The sequence below is a fragment of the Phascolarctos cinereus genome, unplaced genomic scaffold (genome assembly GCF_003287225.1).
Source record: "Phascolarctos cinereus isolate Bilbo 61053 unplaced genomic scaffold, phaCin_HiC Scaffold_4;HRSCAF=312, whole genome shotgun sequence".
NCBI lineage: Eukaryota > Metazoa > Chordata > Mammalia > Diprotodontia > Phascolarctidae > Phascolarctos > Phascolarctos cinereus.
Window position 1 is genome coordinate 54,144,376 of NW_027555847.1, and position 15,381 is coordinate 54,159,756.

Here is a 15,381-nt window from a genome sequence, read left to right on the forward strand (position 1 = left end):
TTCTACTTGAAACCAGAGTTTTATTATTCCAGTTTAATCTTTTGCAAGTTACATCCTCTCTGATTCTCCCTTAAATAGATTTGACATCCCCTCCTAAGCAAATACTCATAATTCAAAGAAGGAGTCAGGCTGGCTGCCCAAAGTCCAACACTCCAGAGCTCAGTCAGGATAATAGCTTGGAAGGAACTGTTTTAATAAATCTAAACAGAACACTTGCCATTTGGCTTCCTTTCTCTACCCTAAAATAACTTCATTTCTATTCACAAAACCTTACATAGGAGGAAAGACATGTACCCTGGTTTTTCCTCCCTTTTTGAGATGCAAGAGGTATGATAGTGTAGTAGAAAGGATGCTATCTTTAGAGACAAAGAACCTGGCCTTCAGTCCCAGCTTTTCTCTGACTTTGGGCAAGAAATTTCCCTTTTTTTTTTTTTTAGTGGTTAATTTCCTCATCTGTAAAATGAGAGGGTCGGACTGGACAATCTCTAAGTCCTCTACCCCACTCAGTATCTATGATTGTCTATGCCTAGTCTGATCATAGCCTGGGGAAGTAGGGTACTTAGAGGTAAGCAGTTGCCTCTATAGGATGAGATCTCTAGCATTGGAAAGGGCTTCAAAATTTACTTAGTCCAACACCTTTATTTAACGGATGAGAAAACTGAAGACCAGAGGAGAGTGGCCTAGGGGAGTTAAATGAGTTGCCCAAAGTTATGTAGATAGTAGGCATCTGTGGCAAGATTTGAACCCAAGTCCTCTGACTCCAGAGCCAGTGAATTAATGTGAGAGACTCTGAACGAGGCCCTCCCTCATGAAAAATGTCTCCCCTCTGCCTGTCCTAGTGCCTGAAATTCTACCATTTAGGGACTCATTCCTTTTTAGTTTGGAAGTATTTTCAGTCATTCTGAGCTCCTAATTAAAAGAGAACTTTCCTTTTTGGAAAAGAACCACTTTAAAAATTACCACTTTCTCCTTAAAGGGGGATTCACAGAATAGAAGATGTCAAAAGAATCAACATTGCGGATCACAAAAAAAGCAATGGAGGAACATGTGGCAGGCCTGAATGAGTTGCAACACATTGTCAGCAATAGCATCAAAATGGGGATGATAAATGGGGAGGGGGAGGGGGAGGGGGAGGGGGGAGGTTAGTGACAGTCCCATTATCCTCTGCCCTGGTCAAACCACATTTGGAGTCTCAGGTTCACTTCTGGGTCACTTTTTGAGGAAGGATGTTGGCAAATGAACTTGTGCAGAAGAAGGCAACTAATTTGATAAGAGTACCCTGAGACAACCCCATACTGTTGAAACTAGAATCCCTAGTCTTGAAAGCCCTGCTTAGGGGCTAGCTCTCACACAAGACCTTTCCTGACACACACACCCCACCTGCCAAGATATTTTTTCTCTTTCTCTGTTTCCCACCTCTCTGTCTCTCTGTGTCCCTCTCTGTCTCTCTCTATCTCTGTCTCTCTCCATCTCAGTCTCTATCTCTCTTTCTCTCCTGTCTGTTTCTTTGAATTAGTGATGGGCTTAATGTAGTATAACAAATACTGAACTTGGGGACCAGAAAGTGTTAGTTCAAATCCTGGCTTTGCTGCTCCCTTGTTAAGTGGCCTTCAGTGAGACATTCCATCTCTTAGAGCCATAATCTCTTCATCTGTAAAAAGGGATTCATAATGACAGTACTACCTATGTCACACATATTCCATGAGACAAGGGTTTGGGAAGCCAAAGAAGCGTTGTACACCTGTGAGCCCTCACTGATGTTGTTAATTAATTCTCAACAAAAATGGACAAGGAAGCCAAAGTGAGATAATAAATTACCCCGTTTCCCTGGTTACATGACATGAGTCCTCTCCAACAAGCCATGCTGCAAAGTCAAGTTTGTTTAAGGGTTTATCATCTCTGTATCTTCCTGTAGATGGTCAGCCTCTTTGTCAATAGCCACAAGCTCTGTGTTGACCTCCTCACTCTCTGACATAACCTCTCCTGTCTCTCAGCTAAGTATCTTCTTATGGTCCCAAGAGAGGACTTCAACTATGACAGCTGACTTCCAGGATTTCTGGCATGATATTTTCTAATGTTAAGACTCCATCCATTTGGTTTCTTTAGAAATGGTTATTGTCAGAGCCCTAATGGGAGCAACTTATGCTCAGGAAGTGAAACCTTTGAGGTGCATTCTGAAGTACAGAGTTATTGCTGAATTGTACAAAGACCCAAAAAAAGGAGGGGTGGGGTAGTGAGAAAAATCCAAACAAGTAACTTCAGAATATTTTTTTTTCACTTCTGTAATCTCTCCACAGCTGCACATCAGAAATGAGCTTCCCTTAAATTTTATAATGCTTATGATGCATGAGTCTAGAGTAGCTCAGACAATTCCCAAGACTGCATTAAGATATTCAAATGTCAAGATAAATGGATAGATAGATAGAAAGATAGAAAGATGGCTAGATAGAAGGATGATAGATAGGTGGTAGAATGATAGAAATTGATAGATGCTTAGAGAAAGAGATGGATAGGTAGAAAAAAATGACATAATAGAAGAGAGAAAAGAGAAAGATAGGTGATAAAATGATATAAATTGATAGATGATAGAGAAAGAAATGGGTAGATAGAAAGATGATAGATACTGGATAGATATAGATAAAGAATAGGAAAAGAGAGAGAGAAAGAGAGAGAGGAAGGTAAATAGAGGGAGACACAGAGACAGAAATTTCCTCAAGGAGGTTACATTCTAATGGGGGGAGAGGAGATGGGAATCCATAAAGGGGAGCTGGAAAGGAAGTGTGTGGAAGCATGCCCTCACCTATGGCAAAAGAAGGAAGAGTCCAGAGAGAAAGTCCAGATGTGAGTGAAGTGAAGCATAGCTGGAGTCTTTCCTAAAATGGTGGCCTTGGGGAGGCAGTCACCAATCAGGAGAGGAGGGCCTCAAGGTGAGGGTTTTAAGGGTGATAGTGCAGCAGTTGAGATGGAAATGAAGTCCATGATGAGATTCTAAGACCAAGAAACCCTGCATCTATCAGGGGAATGGGGGATTAAGGAACACATTAATGGATGTTCATGGTATGTTACAGTCTAATGTTTATATTAGCAGCTGAAGATAATAATTTATCAAGATAGCTAAAAGCCCAGAGAAGCAATGGAAATTACTTGATTTCTAGCATGCCTGGAATTCACTTTGGGAATGATCCCAAACAAAACCTTTTAGTCAAGAAAGATTGCCTAGGCTTTAAAATTGGACCACACATCAAACGCGATGTCATAAAACCCTAAGCAGTCATTACTAATCTCCAGGCACATTAGACATTACTCCCCCCTCTTGAAATCTGCAGTCTACCCAAACTGGCCTTTCTCTATCTCTGCCCCCCCCCAACAAACAACACCACTTCATCTCTCATTTCCATGCCTTTGCACTGGCTATCCCACATGCCTGGAATGAACTCCCTCCTCACCTTAGCCTCACAGATTCCCCCTTCTTGAGGATACAGCTCAAGCACCATGCAATGCATAAAGTCCTTCCTGATCCCTTCAACTTCCAATAAACTCCCTCTCAAACTACTTTGTATATATTTCTATTTATTCATTTGATCTGTAACCCCAGCCCCAAAGCCCATTGGTATGGGACTCTCTCCTTTTTTGGAGATGAATGCCCTGCCCTGCATGAATGGGAGAGGTCTAGCCTTCTTCAGTCCTTTTTGGGACTCCTCAAGCTTCACATCTTTTTCTCCAAGTTTTGAGTTGCTTTGGGCACTTCTGGCTTCCAAGTTTGAGAGAGAAGATGGAAGAAGCCAACCCCAACTTCTGGGTGCTGAGGGAAAAGACTATGGGAAGGCATGAGAACTGTTGGCAATCTCTATCATGGAACCATTCCCAGCTTGCCACACTAGAGACTCCAGTACAACTGGAGTACAACTAGGTTGGATATTGTCACTTTATTTATTTAACTTATATGCAGAGGATATTATGCTAAATGCCAGGCAGGACAAATCAAAAGCTGGAATTAAGGTTGCCAAAAGGAATATCAACAATCCCATATCTGCATATATGCAGTCTGATGGCAGAAAGTGAAGAATTAAGAAACCTCTTGAAGAGGGTGAAGGAGGAAAGTATAAAAACTGGCTTGAAGCTTAACATTAAAAAACCTAAAATCACGGCAACTGGTCCCATCACTTCCTGGGAAATAGAAGGAGAAGAAATGGAAGCGGGGTCAGATTTTATGTTCTTGGGCTCAATGATGACTGCAGAAGGCAACTATAGGCATGAAATTAAAAGATGCTTGCTCCTTGGAAGGAAAGCTATGGCAAATCTGGGCAGCATACTGAAAGGCAGAGACATTACTTCACCAACAAAGGTCTGAATAGTGTCAAAACTATGGTTTTTCCATTATATATGTAATGCATGGCTGTGAGAGTTGGACTCTAAGGAAAGCTGAGCACCACAAAATTGGTACTTTCAAACAAGACTTTTGAGAGTCCTTTGGACAGCAAGGAGATCAAATCAGTCAATAATTAAAGAAATTAATTCAGGCTATTCATTGGAAGGACAACTACTGAAGCTGAAGCTTAAATACTTTGGCCACATAATGAGAAGACAGATTGATTGGAAAAGACTCTGATGTTGGGAAAGATTAAAGGCAAAAGACCAAGAGGACAGCAGAGGGTGAGATGGATAATGTCATGGAAGCAATGAACATGAGCTTGGACAGAGTTCAGGAGATGGTGAAGGATAGAAGGGCATGGCATGTCCATGCAGTCATGAAGAGTTGGGCGGAATGAACAACATTCAATAGTATAAGCCTACTATTTAGGCTTGTTTATATTTTTAATGGCCTGGAATGAGTGTAAATAAGAATTGTTTTCTACCATAGCCTAGTTTTGAGAAACTTGGAGGATTTTTGCTCCCAGATTGATTATTTTGTGATGATGACTCCTTAAGCCTTCTCTCTGGGGGCATTGCCTTAGGCCTGCTCTTTAAGGCTGGAGAATTTTGGTGTTTTTTTTTTATTTAGGAAAAAGTTTCTGGCATTTTCCTGTGGTTAGTTTTGTGTCAGAAATAAGATTTTATTTTCCTCTTCATGAAAACATTTTTTTCCCATTTTTTCTTTTATTTTTTTTCTCCATAAAAGTAGAATTTTTTAGAGCCACAGACACAGTCCCCACGCGTGAGGAAGATTCCATCTCTAATAAGGCCCACCTGTGTCAAAGTTAGTCCTTGTGTGGCTTGAAGGAAGGCAGAATAGACATCTCTGGTCCTCTTTTCTCCCCATCCTTCTCAAGGGACATTTTCATTCTTGCCAGTAGGGGAAGAAGAAAGCCAGAGCCAGAGGAACCACTCTGCTCTCCTCAGAGAGAAGTGACACATGGTTAAGATTACATCTATCTGCTTCTTTAAATATTATTAGTCTATGATCAGCTTCTGTTAGACTGATCTCTTTGTCTCATTATTATTGGAGGGAAAAGGAGACCCCAAGCTCTATATCCAAGACTTTACTTCTTCACAAAATACCAGTTCCACAATAACACACATAGTGAATAGCAAAGCGAACCACTTTATCCAAATCAGTAGCAAAATAGACAGTCGAGAAGGTATGCATAGGAGAATGTATATCCAACAATATAGAGTGAAGGTTCTCTCCCAGTGGGAGAGAGAACTCAGCCCAGCCAAGAACTATTGTCCTTGAGCTCATCCAAGAGGAGACTCACTGAAGTCTCCAGAGTGGCAAGATGGGCATGTAGCATGTTGGAAACTGCCAACCCTGTCACCTTTGCTTCTACCCAGAGTCTTTTCCTTCAGCATCCTGAAGTATGTTTGGCCTCTTCCACCATCTGTCTTGAAGCCCCTGAAGCAGCTCAAAACTCAGAGTCCCAGAGAGGACTGACAAAGACCTTAGCTCTGAATCTACACCCCACCCCTCAGGCAGGGCAGTCATCTCCACCAATGAAAAGAGAGCCCCATACCAATGGGCTTTGGAACAAGAGTTACATATATTTTTATTGTATATATTTACATAGGTATTTGTTGTTTTCCCCATTTGATTTGTTCCTTGTGAGAAGATTTTGAATTTGAACTTTTGTTATTTTTATTTTGTTATTGTACTGTATTTGAATTTTTGTACTTATATTCCTAACATGTTTAGCATATAGTAGGTGTGTAATAGGGCAGCTAGGTGGTGCAGAGTCAGGAAGACTCATCTTCATGAGTTCCCATCTGGCCTCAGACACTTACTAGCTGTGTGACCCTGGGCAAGTCACTTAACTCTGTTTGCCTCAGTTTCCTCATCTGTAAAATGAGCTGGAGAAGGAAATAGCAAAGCACTCTAGTATCCTTGCCAAGAAAACCCCAAATGAGGTCACAAAAAAAGTCAGTCAAACAGAACTAAACAGCAACAAAAGGTGTTTATTATTAAGTATTAGTATATATTATATATGTGATTATTATAAATAATATAATTATTAGTATAATTAATTGTATATTATGTATTATAAAGCTTGTTGAGTGATTACACCTGGCTGAGGTGCAATCAGACTAAATCTCCTGCTCTCACTCCCAATTTTTATATTGACACACCAATGTGTATCTGTCTTTTCCTATGGAGTGTGGCATCACTGCTGAAGTGTTGAAGTGTGAGGATCAGCAGACAAACCTTGGGGACCAATTCAAAATAGAATTTCCCCTTACTTTTCCTTCTGAGTTCTGGACATAATGAAAGTCATAGCTATTTTTTAGATTATTTCACAGTGCATCAGAGTTTGATAGTGGGAAGATTTATTTGTCATGTATGTATAATATGTGCATAATTTATATTCTATATTTATGTTTACATCTTCCTTTCCTCCTCTTTCTTAATCTGATCCAATAATTCAGCAAGCATTTATGCCAGGCACTGTGCTACGTGCTGAAGATAGGAAGACAAAAATGAAAAAGTCCTTGTCTTACAAAAGCATCTATTCTTCTGGTAAAATACAACATGCAAACAAATGCAAAGACATTTTGGGGAGGGAGGAGAGAACAGTAATAACTGAGGGAATGAAGAAAGGCCTGATGTAGGGGAACCTGGGGCCTGGAGGCCATATGTGGCCCTCTCCATCCTCAAGTGCAGCCCTTGGATGGAATCCAAACTTCCCAGAACAAATCCCCTTCATAAAAGGATTTGTTCTATAAAACTTGGACTCAGTCAAAAGGCCACATGCAAGGACACAGAAGGTCACATGTGGCCTCAAGGTTGCAGGTTCCAGGAGTTAGGAATTCCAAAAGGTAGCAATGAGTGGGGAGCACATCCCCGATGGCTAACAGTATGATCAAAGGAACAGAGGAGAGGAATGAATGAACAGATGAGGCATTTATTAAGTGCTTACTATGTGCAAAGCACCATGATAAGCACTGGGACAGAAATAAAAAAGTCAGTCCCTGCCCTCCAAGAGCTCACATTCTAATGGAGAAGATTCTACAAATATGGAAGATTTCAGCTGCAAGTTAGATGGAAAGATCCCATGATCCTTAGAGTACAGTGGCAAAGCAGATGCCAATACCATTTTTTTAATGTTACTTCCACTAATAAAATCAAATCAGTACCTGATGTTAAGTTATTTGACAGTGCCAAGGACTTTGGTAACAAAAACTCTCCTTTCTGGAGAGTTTGGGTAATTGTGGCAGTAGCAGCTATAGAAGTAATTGCCAGGCTATATCTCTACATCTTCCCAAGATGACAGCTAAGGGCACTGAGCTGGAAGCATTATTCTTCCCAAAGCTCTCAAGTTCAGGGTCCTGGGTTGCCTCCATCAGAGTCCAAGAGAAATTGGTGGTCAAAGTGGTGGTAGTGGTAGTGGTGGTAGTGGTAGAAGTCAAGGTGGTGGTGGTGGTGGTGGTGGTGGTGGTCAAGGTGATGGTGGTCAAGGTGGTGGTGGTGGTAGTGGTGGTGGTGGTGGAGGTGGTGATCAAGGTGGTGGTAGTGGTGGTGGTAGTCAAGGTGGTGGTGGTGGTCAAGGTGGTAGTGGTAGTGTTGGTCAAGGTGGTGATGATGGTGGTCAAAGTGGTGGTCAAAGTGATGGTGGTGGTTTGATTTGCCTGACATATGCTGTCTCTCTTCTCTCCCTAAGGGTGCCATGCAGCTTCAGTGAGGCTGGCCTACCTGATTAGTGCATGGCAATTGGCTTGTGACAGAGTAAACATTCTGACCCAGACCCCAGATGCCTTCATCTCACAGACCAATAATGAATTGGAAGTTAAGGTTACCTGGGTCCTGAACAAGTTCATAAAGGTTTCTGTCTAAGTGTGACCATGGAAACCAGACTAAAAGGGGAAAGCAGGAATTTCACTGGAGTCTTTCTATAAGGGGGAGGGGCCTTCTCCCTATATTTCTTCTTCCCCACATTTTTTTTTCAAATAAAAGCCTTCATGATAAAAGAAATCAGTCAACCAAAAACCACAGGGAAAGAAAGAATCATTGAGTTGGAAAGAATCTCAGAAATCCTTTAGGATCATAGGATTTGGAGCTCAAAGGAACCTTCAAGACCATCTAATCCAATCCTCTCATTTAGAGATGTGAATCTGAGACAATCTCGCCCATCATCCCCTCCTTAAAGAACTTGACACAATTATGTAGGAGGCAGGCTTTGAACCTAGATCCTTCACCTTCAAATCCAGTGCTCATATCACTATTCCACAGATACCTCACAACCCACTTAGGTGAAGCACAGATTTCCTCTACCATTCCAGGCAGGTGGTCACGAAGCCTTTGCTTGAACCGCTCTAAGGGGAGCCCAGCGCCTCAGGAGGCAGGCCTTGTCATTTCTGTACATCTCTAAGTGTTAGATGCTACTTCCCACCCAAGGACAGAGAGGTCAAGAAAGGCTGCCCTGGACCATGCTAAGGAGAGAGGTCAGCACTAAAAGACTGACCGATTAGAGGCCAGGCCACTTCTTCTTATTCTTCTGTTCCCCTCTTGCCTTTTGCTCCTCAGTGTCCTCTATCCCTGGTTCTCTCCCTCCTCCTAAATAATCCACAGCTCCCCATTGTCCTCCTCCTCATTGCTCTCCGTACCCCACTTCCAGGCTTCCTGACTTTAACCAGCAACGCCTGCCAAGGCGACATTCTGGGCAAGGAACCCCACCCCTCTCATCTCCGGCACCCTGACCCTAGAAGAACCTGGGCTGCTGCTGCTGGCATCGCTGTCCTGCTCCCCTCTATCTAGGGCCCCTCCCCTCCCCGCCTAGGCCCCCGCCCCTCTCTTCCTGGGGCCCCTCCTCTCCTCCTGGATCCCCCGTCCCTCCCCTCAGGTTTCCTGCGCACCCAGCCTGCTCCCGGCGCCCAGCTCTCTGCTCAGGCGCTGCGCGCTGGCGCTTGCACAGTCTAGTAGGCTCCGCTCTTGGCCGCCGCAGGGACAGTGCAAACAGCCAAAGAAGACGCGGTCAAGCCGGGAAACTTTTCCCGGGGCTCTCCCCGGCTCAGGTCTGCTCTGGTGAGTCAGGTTCTGTCCCGTCGCCCAGGCAGTTGCGAAGGTATTTGGGAAGGGAGGGAGACAGTCTTGGGGCATTGGGGCTCCTTAGGGAGGGATTATGAATGCTCCCATCTCACATTGCACGCGCACACACACACACACACACACACACACACACACACACACACACCCCTCTACATCCTTCCCTCTCACCCCCATCCCGGGCTCGCATGCACGTATAGCCTACCACCGACCCGGTCCCAGAGGGTCTTAAGACTCACACGGGGTGGACAGAGCCCAGGGACTAGCGGTCAATGAAGGATGGGAAAGAACCGCCCTGGCTGCGAGTGGCGGGGCTGGGAGGATGCCAGTGAGCCGCAGCTGCATTCCAGAGTCCCCGAGATCTGGACTGCGGGCAGAGGAAAGGGACTCCAGTAACAAGCTGGGATACCTGCTCGCCGAGCAGGACCTAGATCCTGGCAGACTCGGCGGTGCCCTGCCCGACTTATAGATGGAAGCGCAGGACGTGCTGCCTGAGCAGGGGTTTCCGCATTCAGCTCCTGGGGCACCTGTGGCTTCACCCAAGATCTCAGGGAGGATCTCAGAGAGCTTCGAAAGCTACATTCATCCCTCCAGGTCAGGAATCTCAAAGGTCCTGCCTGCCTGTTTGGGTTCGCTGTGAAGGGTGAAGTTACAGTGTCTCATGGACCTTCACGACCCTGAATTCCAAGGAGACTTCAGCTCGGAAACCAGCGTGGCGGAGGAGGTGGGGTGGGGGTGGTTTGGAAGTGAGCAGAAGGGCAAGTGGTAACGATAGTAATAATAACTGACTGTAGCACTTGAAGAGCTTTGCATATGTAGAAAGAGATGGGCAGCTCTAAGGTAGTAGTGAAGAGAGGGAAGGACAAAGATATGCCAAAGACGGGGAGGCAGATGGAAGCTGCAGCCTCCCTGGCTGCAGTCCTAGGGAGAACATTGAGGTCTTCTGGTCAGAAGCGGAGGAAGGCTGACTATGATGCCTTAGAATGTGGGTTATTGTGTGTTGTGAATGCTCAATGAATATTTGTTAAACACATGCATAGGAGTTTAATATTGGTCCTTTTGTGGCAGGGTCTGAGATCCAGAAGCTTGAGGAGGGGCTGAAGCCTAGGGGGCGGAAATTTGGTGTCTAGAGGAAAGAAAACTGTGAGGATACCTGCTTTGGATTGTCTTTGGAACCCAGGTGAGTCATTCCCAAAGTCCTGTACCTGTGTCTACATCTGTAAATGGGGTGGGTTTTAATAACTGGCCCACCCACTTGTTGAACGTCATTTGAGAGTGGCTTGAAAGGGTCCTATGGCATAGCTATGTAGCAGTAGAATGGTAGTGCTGTGTTGCTATGCTGCTGAGAAGGGTTATTTCTTTCCCCTCAGGCTTCCCCCACCTCCAACTATTCCTTCCCAGATCCTCCTCCCACTCTGACCTTCTGTAGGAATGGTTTTCCATTCAAATAAGCCAGGGTACACAATGGAAAGGAGGAAAATTATCAAGAAGACACCTCTCATACAACTCTCAGATCATCAGTTAGTCAACAGGCATTTAAGTGCTTGCTTATATGTCAGGCACTGTGCTCAGCTCTAATAATTCAAAGACGAAAGCAGACAAAAACAAGCAAGAAAAAAAGAAAACACCAGTACCTGATCTCAAGGAACATATATTCTAATAAGAAAGACAATTCTAAATTACCAGGGATATATAAATAGAGATAAATACAAAGTGTGTGAAGATAATCGGAAAGGGGAAGACGTGCTCTTAGCGAGGTGGAGGATTGGCCACAGACCACAGAAAAGGCCTCCTTAAAATGGTGTTTCAGTTGAGTCTTGAAGGGAGCCAGAGAAATTAAGAGAAGATGAGGGGACAGAGCATTCCAGAAATGGGGTACAACTTCTCCTTCCCCCTCCACCTGAACTGCTGATTTATTGCCTAAGAAGATCTGGTCCATGCTGTCTTTCTCCCAACTCTGGGAAGTCATAAAAATGAATTACTAATTCTTTTTTGTTTGGCTCCAGCAACCTCTCCCCTCCCCCAACCAAAGAACAGTCTCTCTAGTGAATACTGTAGTTTTTTAAAAAATTTATTTATCACACACATACGTGTTCTTCCTCTATTGTCTTTCTAAGCTGAGTTTGTGCAAAGAAACACATAGATCTGCAACGCAATGGTTACCCATACTTGCCTTTGAAAACTGGTTCTAAAGCAAAAGGAAAACAGAAAGCAAACCCATGTTTATGAAACAGATTTGGGGAGGTTAGTGACACTTTTCCTGGGAAAGGAAGAGACAGAGGGAGAAGGGAGAGGAGTGTAAGAAATCACCTACTTTGATTACATGGCTCGATCACACAGTTCCTGTCCCACAACTAGCCACTTTGAGTTCTCTCCCTCCTCCTCTCCTGCCTTCTCTTTATCCCTCTTCCCTTTCACTCTTCTCTCTCTCTCTCTCTCTCTGTCTGTCTCTCTCTCTCTCTCTCTCTCTCTCTCTCTCTCTCTGTCTCTGTCTGTCTCTCTCTCTCTCTCTCTCTCTCTCTCTCTCTCTCTGTCTCTCTCTCTCTGTCTCTCCTCTCCCCCCAGTTTCCTGACGTAATGCTAGTCCTTATTGTAGTAGCCATCAATGTTGGTGGTTTCTCTGTCACCCAAGCCATATTAAACCTCATTCTCAGTCCCCAATACAACTTGCTCCTACTGTATGTACACATTGGTCTATGAATTCTGACTTTCCTTTCCCTTGTTAATCGTAGTCTAGCTTTGTCAGTCGAGCTCAAGGCTAACTCCCTGACAGTCAAGGAGGGAAACAAGCCAGTGGGCATTGGCCTACAAATCCCTTGCCATTCCTCCCCAGAGTCATAAATTTTCAGCCTCTTGCAAAATCAGCCAAACTGTACTTGAAATTTCTAATTACACATCATGGCATCAACATAAATATCACCATTTTAAAGAACAAGGATGATTAACCCAACATTTCAGATGATCATCTCAGGATGGCATTCACAGAAAATGTATATCATCTGTATGTATACAATAGACATATTACAGCGACAGGCTGCTTCAGTGACTACAGGTCAAAATCACGTGCAGGAAATATTACAGGCACATGTCATAGTAGTATTGGTACATCTGTAGAACACAAGAAAGTATGGACAACAGCAAAGCAAAAACATAACAACATCAAGAGGGCTACAGAATAATAAAATGTACATAAACAGCATGTGTGCCACAAAAAAAACCTCTACATAGCTAACAGATAATTATATCAGTGGCACATACTAACACAGAAGGAAATAAACAAGAACAAGGAAAAAAAGTACTCAAAATAAGGACTAATTGGCATAGGCATCAGCGAACATTTCCAGTTACATGCAGGATACATATTAACATGGATCAACATTAGCACTGGCATCTGGTTACACTGTAACCACTTCTACAGTTTCCCCTATAATATCATAAGTTAGTCTGGTCATTGATCACATAAATCTATCTTGCCTGTGATCTGCTGGCCTGTCTGTTCCTATAGCTAAGTTGTTTGATGACACAGGCTTACCATAATCCTCAAACCTGAATTCCTAAATCTGAACTTGAGAAGTTGGGAGGAGAGAAGGGGTGGGTTGGCAGTGTTGCTATGCTCTGTGGGATATCTCTGTACCTCAGGAATCTCAACAGTTCAAATTCTAGCTAGGAAAATTGTCACCTCTGGGTTCAATCCTTTCTTCCATCAGAATTAGGTGTTCACTTAAAATATATTTCTGAGCCATAATTTGGTTCTGATAATCTTCACGTAACTGGTAGGCAGTCTCTTTAAATGAGTCTACCAAGGCAAGTGTTCAGCAATCTTTAGCTGCTCATCAAGGAATCCACCTAACTCTCCTATAGGCAATAAGTGGTTATCATAAATTATCTTTAAAAGGCCCTTAACGGACTCTGGAACTGTTCTGTAAATGGAAAGTTGTCTATTCTTTCCATGACTAGGTGTGTAATAGCTTTCCACAGATTAGTTAACTTGTATGTCCCATGAAAGCCAAGATCTCTCAGCAAAACTCTCCTTGAACATCTTGGCAACAAATTCAGGCACCATACCTGTGTTGATTTCTGTTAGAGCTCTTCTGGGTTAGAGTCACAGTTCATTTAAAGAATGTGCTGGTATTATGTGTCTGCAATCCTTTCATCCTCAGCAACTCCAAAGCAGAAATCAGTAGGTAGGCATCTAAAAGTATGACATGAAGTCTATGGCAACATTCCCAGTGGAATGGAGTCCATGTACTAGGAATGTTGGATGTTGACTCCCCTGAGATTTTTGGTTTGGTCTCTCTGTCCTGAAAGCATTCAGCATTGTGCATTTGAAATGCTTAGCCCTTAGGGATGACAAGATTTAGTTCTAGAATTCTTGAAGCCAGTCAAAGCTAACATCTCCTTGAGTAGTGTGCTTTCAAAGTCTCTGCCTTAATCCTCCACTGATTGTCTGCAGTCTATCCTTTGTATATCATATGTGTACATAGTTGTTTGCATGATGTCTGCCCGCATTAGACTGACCTCTTCGAGAGCAGGGACTGTCTTTTTGCCTTTCTTTGTATCTCCAGCTCTTAGCACAGAGTCTGGCACATGGTAAATGATTAATAAATACTTCTTAATTGACTGACTGACCAGATCCTGGCAGGAAGTCAGTACACTGAAAACTAGTTTGCAAATGCTATTCAGCAACCATATAAGCTTTCTGGTTCCTGGCTGGGTATCCTTGAAGATGGCCTCATTAAGGATTCTATTCTATTGAGTACTACCTCCTCCTCAGTAATTGTATATGTAGACCAAGTTCTAGATACTCCCTCCTGTGATAGTGTATTTTTTTAATTTTTGAGTGATTCAGTAAATCAGGTAATTCCCATACTGATCATTCTCCCCATCTTGCTATGAATTACCTTAGAATTGTCCAATTCTTCAACATTTCTTTGCAATACCCTTGTATCTTCATTTTTATTCTTTGTTCATTTCTAAAATCAAGAGATTCCATTCTCTATGAGGCTTCTAGGCCCAAAAAATCACTAAACTTTTCAAGCAACTTGTATCCCAAGTGAACAATAGATTGATGCCTAATGGCAAAACCAGAATGCAGCAATATACAAATGTGATACAATCAAACAATGCTCTGAGCAAGTGATACATGGGGAATGTAGAGAGAAAGGGTTTTTTTTTAAGTTGTTTCCCTTTCCCTCTCTCTCCTTCCCTCCTTTTCTCCTCTCCCTCCCTTCCTCTTTGTATGTCTGTCTGTCTGTCTGTCTCTTTTCCCCTCTTTCCCCCATGTTGTTTTTCTCATTTCCATTTGCTCAGGTACCTATAAAGATGCAGTTGTCAAACACATGTATCTTAGAAAACAGATTTACAGGGGCAGCTTGGTGGTGCAGTGGATAGAGCACTGGCCCTGAAGTCAGGAGGACCTGAGTTCAAATCCAGCTTCAGAACAAACACTTCACACTTACTAACTGTGTGACCCTGGGCAGGTCACTTAACCCCAATTGCCTTTATAAAAAAAAAGGGATTTACAATAGGAAACAAAGCAAGCAAACTTTTAGGAAATGGAGATTTGGGGAATGGGCACACTTCTCTGAGGAAGGGAAAGGAAAGGGTAGAGAGAAGATGAGTATGAGAAACCTTTGAACTTAGAAATTTAAATAAGCCCAGCAAACTCAGAACCTATCCCATGCCTGGCACATGGCTTGATCCCACAGTCCCCATCCCAAACATACACTGGTATTCTCCCTCCACTTCTTTCCCAGGGGGCATCTGGTCTCCACCACAGCTGCCCCAAGTGGCCGTAGCAATGGGTGTTTCCTCCATTTCCTCCTTCTCCAAGCCAGCACTGCTCCTGTCTCACTCTTAATTTCCCACGTAGCACTCAGGTTCTTCTGTGACTTTTATCCTTCCTTTCA

The 15,381-nt window shown here is 43.3% G+C and overlaps 1 protein-coding gene across 5 annotated transcripts in view; it reads left to right on the forward strand.

Annotated features, from left to right (window-relative positions):
- Positions 1 to 9,281: 9,281 nt before the first annotated feature.
- HRH1 (histamine receptor H1) overlaps positions 9,282 to 15,381 on the forward strand; it is a 125,112-nt gene continuing 119,012 nt past the window's right edge. For 2 of the 5 annotated variants that reach the window (XR_002323449.2, XR_002323451.2), the window contains exons 1-2: positions 9,282 to 9,451; positions 10,541 to 10,652. The gene's annotated coding sequence lies outside the window, so the exon portion shown is untranslated. Of the gene's footprint in view, positions 9,452 to 9,814; positions 10,067 to 10,540; positions 10,653 to 15,381 lie in introns of those variants that run through there. The other 3 variants (XM_020981041.2, XM_020981043.2, XM_020981042.2) reach the window with 2 other exon arrangements.